This window comes from Podarcis cretensis, assembly GCF_951804945.1.
Source record: "Podarcis cretensis genome assembly, chromosome: 2".
Taxonomy (NCBI): domain Eukaryota; kingdom Metazoa; phylum Chordata; class Lepidosauria; order Squamata; family Lacertidae; genus Podarcis; species Podarcis cretensis.
In genome coordinates, this window is record NC_137171.1 from 10,754,571 (window position 1) to 10,772,251 (window position 17,681).

The window sequence follows — 17,681 nt, forward strand, 5'->3', positions numbered from 1 at the left end:
TAGGCAACGACACACCCACCCACCACAGATCTCAGCTTAAAATGAACCGGAGGATTTTGTGCTGTGTCATATTTTGGTTTGCTTGTGTCTTTTCCTCAGTGCATGACCCCAAAGTTTCTCATTTGTGCCCATATTTGCATGAAAATTTGGGCAGGCAATGCTTTCATTCATTCATTCATTCATTCGTTCGTTCATTCTTTTGTTCCTCCCAAATATTTATAGTCTGCCTGTGTAGCAACAACACTGAATTCAATTTAAAACAACTATCTGATTCGTAAAACAAGGAGCAGATGAAGTCATAAATAACACCTCTCCTCTTAAAAGCGCAGAGCGGCGACCTACCTTAATAATAAGCCGCACACAAAATAATTCATAAAAGCCTGAGAAAACAGCCAGGGCTTGACCTGGAACTGCTACAAAGCCAAGGTTGGCATCAGGCGAACTTTGAAAGAAGAGGATTCCGTAACTGGGATCCCACCATAGCGAAGACCACCCCTCATTCCTGCCCTCCATGTGTGAGCCAGCACACACCGCCACTCCGGATTGTACACAGTCAGGAAGGATCTCGTACGTGAATCATATAGTTGGAAGGGTCCCTGGTGCAACCCCCTGCTCAGTGCAGAATCTGCAAAGCAGGATGCAACTATGCCATCCCTGACAGGTGGCTACCCAGCTTATATCGAAACACCTCCAGCAAAAGGAGAGCCCAAGGCAGTGTGTGTTCACTGTTGAGCACTGTTGAAAAAGCTTCTAGTCTTTTACTGAAACTTGTTTCTCTGCGGTTGTTTCTCCTCCTGCCCTCTGAAGTGATAGCGACTGATGAAAGACCTCTGTTTATTTCAGAACTTTCTTGCATGTGCAACCTCATGAGATTATGCCAACAAGGAAACAGTCAGTCCCCAGGTTGCTGCTGCCAACATTCCTAACCACTGGGCATGTTCACTGGGGCTGATAAAGAGTCCAACAACATTTGGGGGGGGCAGCTTCCCCACCCCTGCCGCAAATGCTTTACTTTACATAGCCATGTGACTTTCTGTTTGTGTCACGCTTCGCCAGTTGAATTTCTGCCTGGTGCAAGCTGCTAAATGCCCCAAAGCCTCGCCAGAAAAAAATGTCAAGCTTAACTCCCCCTCATTGATACTACTTTCCTCAGAGCTTGACATCTTTATTCGCCAGTGGATTGGGGCTGGGAAGAGGATGGAGCTTTTTGGAGCCATGAGGTGAGTGAGAGAAGGGGCTGATGTTTCATCCCCTGGGGCAAATCAACCCCTTTTGAGTTAACTGTGTGTGCAGTTTTCTTCCTAGTACAGTGGTACCTCTGGTTACAGACACTTCAGGTTACAGACTCCGCTAACCCAGAAATAGTACCTTGGGTTAAGAACTTTGCTTCAGGATGAGAACAGAAATCGTGCTCCAGCGGCACAACAGCAGCAGGAGGCCCCATTAGCTAAAGTGGTGCTTCAGGTTAAGAACAGTTTCAGGTTAAGAACAGACTTCCAGAACGAATTAAGTACTTAACCCGAGGTACCACTGTATGGTGTTGCACTGGAGAGGGTGGGGGTGGGGTATTGCATTAATTAATTTATTAATAGCATTTCTAATCCACTTAATGCTTTAAAATCTCTAAGCAGTTTGCAAAATAACATTTGGAAAGAAAAAAACAACAACCCAGTAACACAGCACAAGATTGAGGAGTAAAAACAGGAATTCGGAGATAGCAGGGCCAAATTTTATGGGTCAGGAAAAGGCTGGGCAAAAAAAAGAAAAAGAGAGAGAGATAGGACTTCACAAAGGAGTTTGAAGGAATCAGCAGATGATGCTTTGCAGATATGGCAGAGGAAAGGGAGCACTGTTTTTTGGGGAAAGAATGCCCCATTACTGCAGCATAGCGCCCCCCTGTGGTTTGGCACACCGCTGAGATTTAAGATAGCATGAAACCACTAGAGGGGAGTTCGCCTTTATGAGCTTCCCAGATCGCACAGCAGCGGCACTCAGGTGTTCTCTGGAGGCCTCTCGGTTGACCCCATGCGCTGGGTGAGATCAGAGGCATTTGGTGCCTGAGGTCTTTTAGCCACTGCCTGGCCTGTTCTTCCAGCAGCCTGCTTATTTACATGCTACACGGGTGCCATGCTAAAACGCAGGGCTAGCTCTCAGCATCTCACTGCCTTCAGAGCCATTCCTAGACCTGCATGTGGCTTTCTGCCCCCTTCCACCAAAAATGTTTCATTCTTTCCTTGCTTCCCCCACTAGAACTTGACCAAAGTGATCGTGGAATGCAAACCCCTCACCCTGTACCCTAGGGGATATAACAGGGTGCAAATCCATCATTTGCACAGACACTACTTTGCACCCCACCTAGATGGACTCGCTTTCTTGGTATCCATATAATCACCCCAAGGAAAAGCAGTGGAGGAATAAGCAGTTGCTCTGTTCCCAGTACAGTGGTACCACAGGTTAGGCACTTAATTCATTCTGGAGGTCTGTTCTTAACCTGAAACTGTTCTTAACCTGAAGCACCATCGCTTCTCGGCCTTTTGGCTAAGATCAAGTGTAGAATCTGTTCTTATCAGTTTTAACCTGAAGCACCACTTTAGCTAATGGGGCCTCCTGCTGCTGCCGCGCTGCCGGAGCACGATTTCTGTTCTCATCCTGAAGCAAAGTTCTTAACCTGGGGTAATATTTCTGAGTTAGCGGAGTCTGTAACCTGAAGCATATGTAACCTGAAGCGTATGTAACCCAAGGTACCACTGTATCTCTGGATGTACTTTTTTTTGCTAACAACGACATTAAATATAAAATTCTGATTCTCTCAAGCAAATTAACAATACTGCTTGGAATTCCGAACTGCATCATTTCCACCTGCAGGAGGAAGGGGTGAAGAAAAAGCTCTGAGTGGAGGGGCCCCCACTTTCCCTGTCCTATGGACCCCCTGAAAAACTCCACAAACCTTGCTGTACCCGGAGATTGGTGTGGAGAGTGCAGCCGAATGGGACACAGCTGTGGGCAGCCAGAGGAAGCAGCATCCACTTTGGGTTTGCCCATAAAAAGCAAGTCTAGAGTGAGAGATCAGGGTGTTTCCAGGAACTCTTCTTGTTGTGGAACTTTTGTGGATGAGTTGAGAGTTCATTGGACCCTGGGTGAGAACCCGGAAGCTGAGTGGGAGGGTGTGTCAGAAGGAAAATGAATTCATATTGATTTATATATCTATTTGTATAAGCTTTTGGGGCGGGGTGGTGTGGTGTATTTTAAATGTTTGGTGGGTATTCAGCCCCTTATATCATCAGCTGATACAGACGCGGGTGGTGCTGTGGGTTAAACCACAGAGCCCAGGAGTTGCCAATCAGAAGGTCGGAGGTTCGAATCCCCACAACAGGGTGAGCTCCCGTTGCTTGGTCCCAGCTCCTGCCCACCTAGCAGTTCGAAAGCATGTCAAAGTGCAAGTAGATAAATAGGTACCACTCCGGTGGGAAGGTAAATGGCGTTTTCGTGCGCTGCTGTGGTTCACCAGAAGCGGCTTAGTCATGCTGGCCACATGACCTGGAAGCTGTACGCCGGCTCCCTTGGCCAATAAAGTGAGATGAGCACCGCAACCCCAGAGTCGGCCACGACTGGATCTAATGGTCAGGGGTCCCTTTACCTTTACCTTTATCATCAGCTGAAATATCTCAGATTGCAGAGGTGGTAGAATCCTCTGTCCAAAACCCCATAGACCTGGAAGGCAGCAGGCTGAGCAGATACCTTTGCCCAGGGGAAGAGATGGGGTGGATGTAGGAGGAGGGTGGACGTCTGCACAGCCAAAGAAGTACTTTCCACTTTCAACAGTGGGCACGCTTGCTAAAGCAATTTGCTTGTTGCAGTTGGGGGTGGGTGTCTTGTGTTGTCTTTAAGCAGGCATTTGGTTAAATTGAAAATCCTCATTGCTGTATTAGTGGCTGTTTAGCTTTCCTGATGGGAGGCTGTTGATTTGGTCATTACTTCCTGGATTTGTTTTTTTATGGATTCTGTAATTTTCGTATATTGCTGTGTCCGGGAGCGTTCGGTAAAGCGGGGCAGAACTGAGCACCCGGTTGTGGAATTGCTGGGAGAGGGGCAAGGCGGCAGGGAGATTGGCACTGTGTGGGCATGTTGGCAGAGCCAATCTAGAGTTCAGCCTCCCAGGCACTCCCTACTCACCACTTTATTCAGGGCAAGTGGTATCACCGCTCTCTTACCCACCATTTGTATTACTTTTGTGTGTGTGTGTGTAAATTTTCCATGTTTTATTTCATTGTTCCCCAGTCTGGGACTGGATTATTAAATGAAGATGGGGGTTAAGCTGCAATCTGATACTTATCTGGAATTAAACCCCATCAAATTTAATGTGGCTCTTGGGGCAGATCCACACCATACATACACCGCACATTAAAAGCACATAAAGGTAAAGGGACCCCTGACCATTAGGTTCAGTTGTGGCCGACTCTGGGGTTGTGGCGCTCATCTCGCTTTATTGGCCGAGGGAGCCGGCGTACAGCTTCCAGGTCATGTGGCCAGCATGACTAAGCCGCTTCCAGCAAACCAGAGCAGTGCACGGAAACGCTGTTTACCTTACCGCCAGAGTGGTACCTATTTATCTACTTGCACTTTGACGTGCTTTTGAACTGCTAGGTTGGCAGGAGCAGGGACTGAGCAACAGGAGCTCACCCCGTCGCAGGGATTCGAACCGCCGACCTTCTGATCGGCAAGTCCTAGGCTCTGTGGTTTAACCCACAGCGCCACCCGCGTCCCTATTTAAAAGCACATGGGTTTCCCCAAAGAGTCATGGGAACTGTAGTTTCCCAACATAGAACTATGGTTGCCAGCCGCCTTAACAAACTACACTTCCCAGGACTCTGACAGAAGCTATGGAATTTTAAAACCCTTTAAAACTTTTGGTTGCACTGTAATTGACGTATGTCAAAATAATTTGAAAATAATATATTTTTGTAAGACAGTAAGCACATTTTTGGGGTGGGGGACCCAAATAGCGAGTGCTGGCTGATTTTCTGGGTTTTTAAAATTTGTTGCTCCCATTTTCAGCCATGATCCTTAAAACCTTGATGAAGGGGATGCAGCCTGTAAATTATGGAAATTCAATCCATGAACTGATTGCCCAGTTAAAAGCCAGACTATGAACTGATCACAGCATCTTGAATCAAACACAGTTGGTGCTTGGAGCATAAGAAACGGTTCTAGTATTGACAAAGAAACCGTGTATGGTACTAAATTTCTCAACCCAGGCTGTTCACCATCAGGACACTAGAGGGCAGTGAAGGGCTTCGCCTCTGAACTGCTGGCTCTTTGCAGTGGCAGACTCCAAAATGGCTAATAAATAAGGGAAGAATGGGACTTTGCGTATAATGTGCTCATTAATGGGGATAATTGGCATAGTTTAGAGAGGGCACCCTCATGGAGGAGGGGTGGCAGTGAGTTGTCTGCCTGCTGCTTTCCTGTGTACGTGTGTGCCATAGGCCGGGGCCAGGGGGAGTTCACAGCTGTCCCATCTGCACTTGCCACCTTTCAACTTGACATTTTCCCTTATTTTCTAACACTTGCGTGAAAGGCAGAAATTCAACAGGTGAAGATATAGGAAAGCTTTTCATGCTGGGTGCTGCTAAAGGCACAGGAGGCCTAGTTGGGAGAGAACAAAATGTACGTTTGTTATCAGCTGTCTTGTATAATATGGGATTGTCCCGTATCTCAATGTAAAACGCTATGTCCTGTATTGATCTAGTTTTGCCCTGTATTTCAAGTCCTCTCTCTCTCTCGCTCTGCCAAGTTAGGGATCTTCTTCAAATGGATGTGTTTGAAAGGCTGTGTGAAAGGTCATGTGTTTAAGCTCTGGGTAGCCAAGCAGAGACAGATTTACAAATTCATGTACAACCCCTTTACTAGGTTCCTTTAACAAGTCCCTGTTGCTGTGCCCTCAGCTGCATTTTGCTGTGCAGACGTTAGTGAGTGGCGTTTAATCTCTATGCTTAACTTGCTGCTTCCTCACTTGTGCTGTTGAAAGCACAAGAGCAGAGTTTCTCTCCCCAAGCCATCAGTTGGCAACCCATACTTTCACCACTGTGGTTTAAAGCAGCATTCATAACAATGCTAACTTTCACCTGCAACAGTTCTTGGACAGTTTAAGTAGAAAACAAATTTGGAGCATTTTTTTTTTTTTAAGTCGGGGGTAAGTTGGGGGGGAAACAGCTTTTACTGTATGCTGGTGTAATAAACGAAAATCTGCCCTTATTCCCTTATGGGGGACACAAGAGCCCTTATAGAGTCCTTTGTAGGTTCCCCATCAGTCGGAGGAAAAAACAGAGGCCAACCAGAGAATACAGTGGTACCTCGGGTTACATACGCTTCAGGTTACAGACTATTCCAGAAATAGTGCTTCAGGTTAAGAACTTTGCTTCAGGATGAGGACAGAAATCGTGATCCGGCGGTGCGGCGGCAGCAGGAGGCCCCATTAGCTAAAGTGGTGCTTCAGGTTAAGAACAGTTTCAGGTTAAGAACGGACCTACCAGAACAAATTAAGTACCTAACCTGAGGTACCACTGTATTGAGGGACGCAGGTGGCGCTGTGGGTTAAAGCCTCAGCGCCTAGGACTTGCCGATCGAAAGGTCGGCGGTTCGAATCCCTGCGGCGGGGTGCGCTCCCGCTGCTCGGTCCCAGCGCCTGCCAACCTAGCAGTTCGAAAGCACCTCCGGGTGCAAGTAGATAAATAGGGACCGCTTACCAGCGGGAAGGTAAACGGCGTTTCCGTGTGCGGCTCTGGCTCGCCAGAGCAGCGATGTCACGCTGGCCACGTGACCCGGAAGTGTCTCCGGACAGCGCTGGCCCCTGGCCTCTTAAGTGAGATGGGCGCACAACCCCAGAGTCTGTCAAGACTGGCCCGTACGGGAAGGGGTACCTTTACCTTTACCTTTACCACTGTATTGAGAAGCAAAGCAGCTTATAAGCCTGATCTTTATTGAACTGTTGCAACAGGGTGCACCCTTCACACACAGGAGAAGGAGGACCCAGAACCAAGGTGTGTCCACCATTATATAGACATTTTAAATTGCCCACCTTGGAGTCAAAGACCACCCCCAGAAACATCATACCTACATCACAGAAAGGGTGGTCTACAGCAGAAATCTGAGTTGGTTGTTTACCTCCTGTCTGGCAAGTTACCCGTTAATGTTTACTGGACTGATACCCTGGGGAGCCTGGCCAGTCTTTTGTAGAGATAAGTACTTAGTTCCTGAGCCAAGCGACAGGCTCACCCTAGCCATACACAGACATACCCTTAAGACAGGATTTGTGAAGGAAAATTGTTATGTACTGGGTTGAATAGGATCCAAACTGCAGCAGTCTGATTGGCCCTAGAACAATAGGATCCAAAAGGCAGCAGCCTGATTGGTCCTAGAACAATAGGATTCAGAATGCAGCAGTCTGATTGGTCCTAGAACAATGCAGCAGTATGATTGGTTGGCAGGAACTACCCAATCATGCTCCAGATAGAAGTGAATCCACAACCTGATTGGCTTACAGTAGAATTCCGGAATTAGCCAATCATGTGCAGCCCATTGTGTAAATAATGTATATAAAGCAGATACCTTGAGGGGACTTTCATTCATTCCTCCTCACCACTATGAGCTGAATAAAGAGCATGAAATCACTTTGCGACTCTGAGTATATTTCACTGGCGACGAAGGTGGGATCCCGCTGAGCTGACTGCCACACACAGCACCGCAGCACCGCCACCTGCCGCATCGCTGCCTCGCACCGTGTATCCAGGCTTCAGCTCCGGGACACAAGGAACTCAGAATGGCAACCAACAGCAGCTTTTCGCCGTTCAACCCAGCATCTGGAGACTGGGAAGCATACGCCTCCCGTTTCACCTTCCTCCTAGAAGCCAAAGGGGTCACCGATGAAGAAGACGCCAAGAAGAGGGCAATATTCTTCAGATACCTTGAGGGGACTTTCATTCATTCCTCCTCACCACTATGAGCTGAATAAAGAGCATGAAATCACTTTGCGACTCTGAGTATATTTCAAAAATACAATGGGGAGGCTCCTCCATTTGACCTTGCAGAGAAAACACTTGGTCAGCCTGGGAGTCAGAATGGCTCCATGGCTGCTCTCCTGTGCAGCTTCAGACATGTGGCCTCTAGATCTATGTATGTGTTTGCTTGGTACATTTATGAACCTTTATTATATACGTAAGACCTTAATTTATTTATTTCACTGGGAAGAAGCGGATGTTTTGCAAAGCTTCAGCAGAGGTTCTGAGGATCAAGGTTGATCAAGCCACAGGAGACCTTAACTCAAGGGCGGGGAATTTTGAGAACCACACCACAGCCTTGCCAGGACCACAGAACAGTGGTAGGTGGGACCTGGGCCAAAAGTGGATGGGGCAATGAAAACAAATGTTAGAACCGTAGGCTGATAATGTCTGTGCACCCCTCTCTTTGTCCCACGTCCAGGCATGATCGGAGTTCAAGGGCACATTCCAGGCAGGCAAAAACATTCAAGGAGAATGCAAAACATGGGTGTGGCTTGGGGAGGAGGCGTGGCCTGGGAGAGTTCCAAGGGCCAGGTAGAGAGGTCTGGAGGGCCGCATTCAGCTTCTGGGCCTGAGGTTCCCCATTCCTGCCTTTATTTTGCATGTCACTGGGGTGCGACTCTTGGGCAGTGACCGAAAGCTCTGGATATGCTTAAGAGGACATGTTTCTTTGCTTGTTCCCAGGCTTGGTACATTTTCAAAATCTTGTCCCCTTCCCAGCTCACATGAACCCTAGATGCAGCACAGCGGATAAAGGTAAAAGGAAGACTGTGAGACTGGACACATGTTGAATGGTTACTTGGGAGCAGTGGAAACTGCTTCTAGTTCACTTACAAACTGATGTTGTATGGGGGAAGGACCGAAGTTCCTCTCTCCTGTCGTTCGCATTGCTCCTCAAAGCCCCCCTTTGGCTCAGTCCCTTAGTCCTCAACCAAAGCATCACCAAAGTACATGCATATCCCTCACCTGATCACACTCCATCCTTTGTTTAAATTCAGACAGCATGATGAAGTACTACAGATTTAATTGTGCTCCACCTCGACCACTGAGAACTTCTGAAAGAGCACTTTTGGTGGCTCCTTCTTTCCACCAAAGCCCCTGAGGTTTGGTCATCCATTCCCAGGGACCAAGCCTTTAATGTGGCAAGCCTTTCCCTGTGGAACTCATTGCCAGCAGAAGTTTGGCAGGAGTCATCCCTGCTTTCTACAGTGGTACCTCAGGTTACAGACGCTTCAGGTTACAGACGCTTCAGGTTACAGACTCCACTAACCCTGAAATAGTGAAAACAAAATAAAAAAATTCCTTCCAGTAGCACCTTAAAGACCAACTAAGTTAGTTCTTGGTATGAGCTTTCGTGTGCATGCACAGTGCTTCAGGTTAATAACTTTGCTTCAGGATGAGAACAGAAATCGTGCTCTGGCGGCGCGGCGGCAGCGGAAGGCCCTATTAGCTAAAGTGGAGCTTCAGGTTAAGAACAGTTTCAGGTTAAGAACGGACCTCCGGAACGAATCAAGTACTTAACTCGAGGTACCACTGTATAGGTATTTTTTATTAGGTTTTACATCACAAATTTCAATTTAAACATATCATTCACCTTCACATTTAGGAAAATCAGAATCCCTTGACTTCCCACCGCCCTGGTTTCTGTTATCAATCCCTTTCTTCCTTCAGCTTATCCTATTTTCTCTAATTTGTTAGAAATATTAGTAATATTTAGAATGTGATGATTTTTTTAAAAAAAACCCAGCCTGTTTTTATAGATATGCTATTGTTTGTACGTTGGGGATGCGGGTGGCGCTGTGGTCTAAACCACAGAGCCTAGGGCTTGCCGATCAGAAGGTCGGCAGTTCGAATCCCTGTGACGGGGTGAGCTCCCGTTGTTCGGTCCCAGCTCCTGCCCACCTAGCAGTTCGAAAGCACGCCAACTGCAAGTAGATAAACAGGTACCACTCCGGCGGGAAGGTAAATGGCCTTTCTGTGCACTGCTGTGGTTCTCCAGAAGTGGCTTAGTCATGCTGGCCACATGACCCAGAAGCTGTCTGCGGACAAATGCAGGCTCCCTTGGCCTATAGAGCGAGATGAGTGCGCAACGCTAGTCGTCCGCGACTGGACCTAATGGTCAGGGGTACCTTTACCTTTATTGTTTCTACATGTGTTATGGTGGTGTGGTATTCTTATGCCATACAGTTTCTACAAAAATGTTGCTTGTAATTATTTAAATAAATAAATGGAAATGTCTAAATTAATACCGTACTTTTCTGTGTATAAGATGCCCCCATGTATTTTTGTGGACTCAAATTTAAGAGGGAGGGCGGAGATGGCACAGAGTTATTGAACTTTTTTTTGCAGAAGATTGAGTTGTTGAGCTTTTTTTTTTTTGGGGGGGGGATGGAATTACCCAGGGCTGTTCAGCTCACCTGCACGTGTCACAACATCCGTCTCTCGCCTGACCCCTCACCACCAATCGTCCACCTAATTGCCGCAGCATCAGCCAATCAACACCAGCCATTGACGCTGCAACCAAGAACATGCCCAATAACTGCTGACAGCCACGGCTGCAACCAGTTGAACGTCCACCCTATGCACTATCCATGGATAAGATGACCCCAACTTTTTAGCATAATTTTTAAAGAAAAAAACCTAGTCTTGTACATGGAAAAGTACGGTAAGTTTTGCTGGACTGCAGTGGGGGTCTGGATGAGTCCAGGATTCTTTGCAAGAATCCCAGCGATTAGCATACATTCTTTGGCAGTCCACCAGGAACCGGTCAATGGAGCCACAGGACCAATCTTCTACACATCCCTTCTGAAAATAGCAAGGGAGCGCTCTCTCTCTCTCTCTCTGCATGTATGGACCAGCAAACTGGCTCCAGGAGTAAAGGGAGGGCTTGTCCTCCTGTTAACCCTCTGTGGAGGATAACAAGAGGTGTTTATCTTGGAGGGGAAGCCAACTTGTCTGTCCTGCTGATCCTGCCACATTCCATCATCATTTCTCCTCTCCCCCGCATTGCCAATTCTTCCTAGCTGGCCCAGCACATGCATTTAGCCTCTCTCCCAAAGGCGACGGCTTTGCTCATTCCCTCCAGCCATAAATCAAGTCTCTTTCCCTGGGAGTAAGTGGGATCAGGGAGGCCAGTCTGAAGTGCTACAGCCACAGAACTCCACCTTTGCCTCAGTAAGGCCACCAGATCGCCTTGAGCACTTCTGAGCGTCGTCTTCCTTCTCTTCTGGGTGCCCGGGGAGCAAAGTCGTCTTCTCTGATCTATTTGTTTTGGAATGTGTGGCCTGCTTTTCCATACGAGTATACCAAATATTGTTTTTTAAAAATGTGCAGGAAAATTGTGATCAGATCTCTCCCCCCCCCCCATTTTTAAAAAATAGCTCTGGAGGTTTCCTGTATTGATCAGAGTAGTAATTATGGAGAGGGAATGTTTAATCCTTTCTCCTCAATTCTTGCACAGTTAAATTCAGCCCCTTCCCTGAAAGCTACTTTTAGCCTCGCTGGGGACAGCAGACTGAAATTGGGCAGGCCGACACTATACTTTTAGAGCACATCTAACGCATAATTGAAGCACACACGGCTTCCCCCAGTGAATTAGCGGAACTGTAGTTTCCCTCACATAGAGCTAATTCCAAGCAACTAGAGTGACCAGGACATGTGCTTTAAAAGTGCATTAAAGGTAAAGGGACCCCTGACCATTAGGTCCAGTCATGGCTGACTTTTGGGTTGCAGCGCTCATCTCACTTTATTGGCCGAGGGAGCCGACGTACAGCTTCCGGTTCATGTGACCGGCATGACTAAGCCGCTTCTGGCGAACCAGAGTAGTGCACGGAATTGCTGTTTACCTTCCCGCCGGAGTGGTACCTATTTATCTACTTGCACTTTGACGTGCTTTCGAACTGCTAGGTTGGTAGGAGCAGGGACGGAGCTCGCGGGGATTTGAACCGCCGACCTTCTGATCGGCAAGTCCTAGGCTCTGTGGTTTAACCCACAGTGCCGCCCGCGTCCCAAAAGTGCATCAGATGTGCTTTAAATGCTTGGTGTGGATCTGCCCAGGCTGAGCCTGTTTCCACAAAGCACTTAATCCTTACAGAGAGGTGTTGCATTTCAGGCTTGCCTGGAAGACCTGTTGCCTAACCTCAGGTGTTGATTCAGGTTTCCTGACCCCTCTACTGTACTGCACTGGCCGGGTGGGCTGCAAGAAAGAGGCTCCCTGTTCATGATCAGAGCAGAGGAGACTGTTCCATTAGGGTGAGCAGGGCCCTGCTCCACCAACCTCAGCCTGCCTTCTGCCAGCCCCTGCCTACCTGCCTGCCTTCCTACTTACAACCAGCCCAAGGGGGTGGCATAGCTTGTCAGCTTCCTCTCCTCCAGTTTTGCCCTTGTAGAACCCAGCGGGGAGGAGGATGGGGACAAAGCTGGAATTAGTTGGTGCTGCCTGACATTGGCTTCTCTGCCTTCTGCCCAGAGGGCACTAGCTGGGTCAGAGGTTGTTCTTAATCATTACTGCAGGTTTCTGCTCCGAGCCCTGACGTTCACAAGAAGTTTGGGTCTGAGCTCCACTAATCCTCTAGTCCACAAGATCAAACCCTTCAAACGCAGGTCTGGCTTCCACCTTGGTCTTGCTGCTCGTGCAGGTAGCTGCTCTGGAAGGGCCAGAAATGCGCACGGATTTGTAACGTCTATCAGGCCGCGGTCCTGCCTTGTCTGTTCTGCCGACCAGCAGCCAGCCAGCCTGCCAGACTAACTCATGCTGGACGAGCATTTGGAATCCAAGGAGGTCAGAGGCCGGCTGGTGAGAGCCATCTGCAGGGGATCAGCGACGGTGTTTACACAGGAGGCTTTGCTGGGAAGGTGTCTGGCCCGAGAGATTGGCGATGGCAGACTCCCCCAGCCAGCCATCCGGCAGAAGGCGAGAAAGCACCAACCGCCATGTCTATCAGTCAGTCTGTCTGTGTTTGGGCCAGCCATAAATTGCCAGCGAGACGGTGGGAGGGGAAGAGGCATTGCAAGGGCCCGGTTTTATGGCTGCCCTTGCTGTGCAAAAGGCATGATTGTGCTGCTGCCTTTCCCAGAGAAACAACCTTTGCTGCCATCTTTGGTCTCCTGTTGGGCTGGACCAGGCAAATCCCCCAGGGCCAGCCTGCTCAAGTATCATCATCATCATCATCATCATCATCATCATCATTTTTAATTTGTATGCCGCCTTTCTATCTTACAGTACCCAAGGCGGTTTACAAGTTGAAGAAACAAAAAAGGTACATCTTATAACAATCTAATGCAATACAAAAATGTGATAATAAAACATAACTTTAAAATAGGCAACCTCCGTCAGAAAAGTAACATTCAACAATCATTAAAGGTAAAGGTAAAGGTACCCCTGCCCGTACGGGCCAGTCTTGACAGACTCTGGGGTTGTGCGCCCATCTCACTTAAGAGGCCAGGGGCCAGCGCTGTCCGGAGACACTTCCGGGTCACGTGGCCAGCGTGACATCGCTGCTCTGGCGAGCCAGAGCCGCACACGGAAACGCCGTTTACCTTCCCCTGGTAAGCGGTCCCTATTTATCTACTTGCACCCGGAGGTGCTTTCGAACTGCTAGGTTGGCAGGCGCTGGGACCGAGCAGCGGGAGCGCACCCCGCCGCAGGGATTCGAACCGCCGAACTTTCGATCGGCAAGCCCTAGGCGCTGAGGCTTTAACCCACAGCGCCACCTGCGTCCCTATAGGCAACCTCCATCAGAAAAGTAACATTCAACATTCATTAGACTAGTATAAAATAAAAGTAACATTCGACAATCATTAGACTAGTATAAAATAATATCAACATATAAAAGTTAAACAGAAATCCACTCAACAGTTACAATAGTATCTAAACTATAATCAATAAAACAACGGCAAGCCACAGTACATAAAACAATATAATACACATTGAGAAGCAGAGGGTAGAGCAAGGCAGGTGGAAAGAGGCCTTGCCTGATGGAGTCTCTCCCCTCAGCCACCACTAGACACCTACTGGAGAGCAAGCAAAGCCTTGTGAATACTAGCCTTGCTTCTGTGCAGTGTGATCTTCTGCAATGTTAACTTAGAAACTGGCCCCACTAAGTACAATGGGATTTATCCCCAGGTCACAGGCCCTTGAAGGTGTGTAGCTATAGCCCTTTAATAATGATGCAGACGACACTGTTGGTAATGTGATCACCGGAATAATTATTATAATGATTATCTGTCAAGTGATAACCAAGTTGTATACAGACTGCTGATGATAACATGGGGATTGCCTGCTACTGGGGCTGCTCTGTACGCTGTGAGTGCCCCACCCAGCAGCTATTATTAGACCATAAAAGATGTTATCTTCACATTTTATTTGGCCAAATATCCGCAGGGGACTATAATAAGGGATTCTAATCTGGGGTTATGATTGACATATTGCTGGAGCCTGTGGGGATGGAGTGAGCTAGAAAGCAAGCAAGCAATTACATGATCCAAACATTACTTTCAGAGATAAAAATAAGAAAGCAGGCAGCCCAGTGCTATCTGCTCTGACTGGCAACAGCTCTCCAGCATTCCAACCTCATGGTACCCAAGGTCCTTTTGAGTGACGATGTAAGAAAGTCTTGCTGTTATCAAGGGGCTGCATGAGGTTCAGGCACTCAGCCTTACTCTCTTCCCTTGAGGTCATCAGTGGGCTCTGCTGCCTAGTGGGTAGAGGCCAAAGAGAGGCCAGTGTGGTGTAGTGGTTAAGAGCGGTAGTCTCGTAATCTGGGGAACCGGGTTCGCGTCTCCGCTCCTCCACATGCAGCTGCTGGGTGACCTTGGGCCAGTCACACTTCTTTGAAGTCTCTCAGCCCCACTCACCTCACAGAGTGTTTGTTGTGGAGGAGGAAGGGAAAGGAGAATGTTAGCCGCTTTGAGACTCCTTAAAGGGAGTGAAAGGCGGGATATCAAATCCAAACTCTTCTTCTTCTTCTTCTTCAGGATAAAGGCAGGAAATGCCAGCTGAATAACTCTGCCAGCCAAGGGCTAACCTGTTGCTGAAACCAGACTTATATGTGATTTTATTCTGAGAGACCTTTGAAAGTCATTTTAAGAGCCTCCCAGGGCTTTAAAGCAGGATATTAGTATTCTAAGCAAAATAAATAGAAAGAACATGAGATATTCTACTTGCAAAGTATGTGCTTTGCCAATGAGTTTCAGTCTCTTACCAGACCGGAGTAGTCATTATAGATATAATAGTACCCTTATACATGATTTGGTGGGTGGGTGGGGAAACCAGTGTCTAAAAAGGGATTTAGGTACCAGAACCTCACAATAGATATATATATATATTTAAGGGACTACAGGTGTGATTCCTAAACATTTGACTGGCAGCACAATCCTATCCATTTCAACTCGGAACCAGAAGTCTGTCCTATTGATTTCATTGATGTACTCCAGGCACGTGGGTTTAGAATTGTGGCCTAATTGCTTTAAAAATGTGTGTGTGTGGGGGGGGGGTGGTTCCTAGCCCACAGCTTGAGACCTTAAGACAGCGATTCCCATACTGTGTATCAGAGCACATCACATTAGTGTGCCTCGACTTCCGAGTGGGGCTAAGTTGTCCCTTAAACTAGGAAGCACCCACCACTCTTTGCCATTCAGGGCAGGAAGGCTGATGCAGTATTGATTCCCCCTATTTCTGACCGTAATTGACAATTTTTGTCATTCTGGAGGAGGAGTAAGGATGCACCTGGGTTCCTTGAACCATCCTCTGCTGCAGCCAACAAGTAAGGAGCAATCGCAGAAGCATCCCCTTGTCCCAGCCAGACCTGTTCCAAACATGCATTTGGTGTGGTGTGTCTGCAATGGCTTGAGGAAGGAAATGGCAAGCATATAAAGGATGAAGCAACCCCTTCACAACTCCAACCGCCTCTTTCCAAAGCTGTTTTTCCTATTGGACTTTCTATGCCTAAGATGGGCTTTTAGCGTAAAGTACCCCCCCAACACACACATATTAATTCGCAAGCAACATCCCTCCACCCCAGGGTATTTTTCTGAGCACTGTTACCATGTTATGGTGGTTACAGAAGGCATTTTTTTTATTTATAAATAATGAGACAGAAATTTCATGGTTTGCTGGCCTTTTTTACCTAACAATGGTTATATGAGTAACCAAAAATAGCAGTGCTATTTTTACAAAGCAGATAAACCTCTGACAGCAAAAAGAATTAGATCCCCAATGTCAAATATTCCCTCTTCTTGTCACGCATACAAAAAAATCAAGACTGCCATCCTGTACAGGATTAGCGGGGAGCAAGTCTCATAGAACTCAATGGCAATTACATCCGAAAAGCCAAGGGTTGCATACACATAATACATTTAAAGCACACCCTAAGGATCCTGGGAACTGTAGTTTACCCATCACAGATCTACAATTCCCAGCACCCTTAAAAAACTGTTCTTGGTTTGTGTGTGTGTGGTTTAAATGTATAGTGTGTATGCAGACATATATAGGCTTTAGTTTTTGATGCAGCTTAAGAAATTGATGTCACCTGAATCCACTTACTGGTACCTGGCAGTAACCCCAATGAGCTCAGTGGGATGTAGTTCAAGTTAGGTGTGTATAGGATTGTAATGTCTTCCTGTGTAGACAGCTAAATGTACCTCAGTGCACAGAAATGTGCAAAGAAAGACAGGCCTGAAAGATTTCTCCCATGCACATGCATTCATGCACACATACAAATGACAGTACAGTGGTACCTCGGGTTACATAGGCTTCAGGTTACATAAGGTTCAGGTTACAGACTCCGCTAACCCAGAAACAGTACCTCGGGTTAAGAACTTTGCTTCAGGATGAGAACAGAAATCGTGCAGCAGTGGCGCAGTGGCAGCAGCAGGAGGCCCCATTAGCTAAAGTGGTGCTTCAGGTTAAGAACAGTTTCAGGTTAAGAACGGACCTCCAGAACGAATTAAGTACTTAACCCGAGGTACCACTGTACTGAACATGAAAGGATGTATACTCTGCAACAGACTTCCTTCAAAATTCTGCAGCCACAATAAAAAATTAAAACTAAGCTCAATTTGCATGCACATATTTATTTTGCAAGGGACGTGGGTGGCGCTGTCGGTTAAACCACAGAGCCTAGGACTTGCCGATCAGAAGGTCGGCGGTTTGAATCCCCGCGACGGGGTGAGCTCCCATTGCTCGGTCCCTGCTCCTGCCAACCTAGCAGTTCGAAAGCACGTCAAAGTGCAAGTAGATAAATAGGTACCGCTCCAGTGGGAAGGTAAACGGCGTTTCCGTGCGCTGCTCTGGTTCGCCAAAAGCGGCTTAGTCATGCTGGCCACATGACCCGGAAGCTGTACGCCGGCTCCCTCGGTCAATAAAGCGAGATGAGCGCCGCAACCCAGAGTCGGTCACGACTGGACCTAATGGTTGGGGGTCCCTTTACCTTTAACCTTATGTTGCATACACAGGCAAAAATGCACATGCCCTTGAGGTGAATGGGTCTTCCTTGTGCACAATGGTAGCCATATTACCACATTCAATGGCGGAATCTAGGAATGATAGAAATGTTGATCTGGGGGTCACCTTGAGATGATCTTTTGCACCATCTCTCTTCTCATTCTGAGGTAGGATTACTGGAA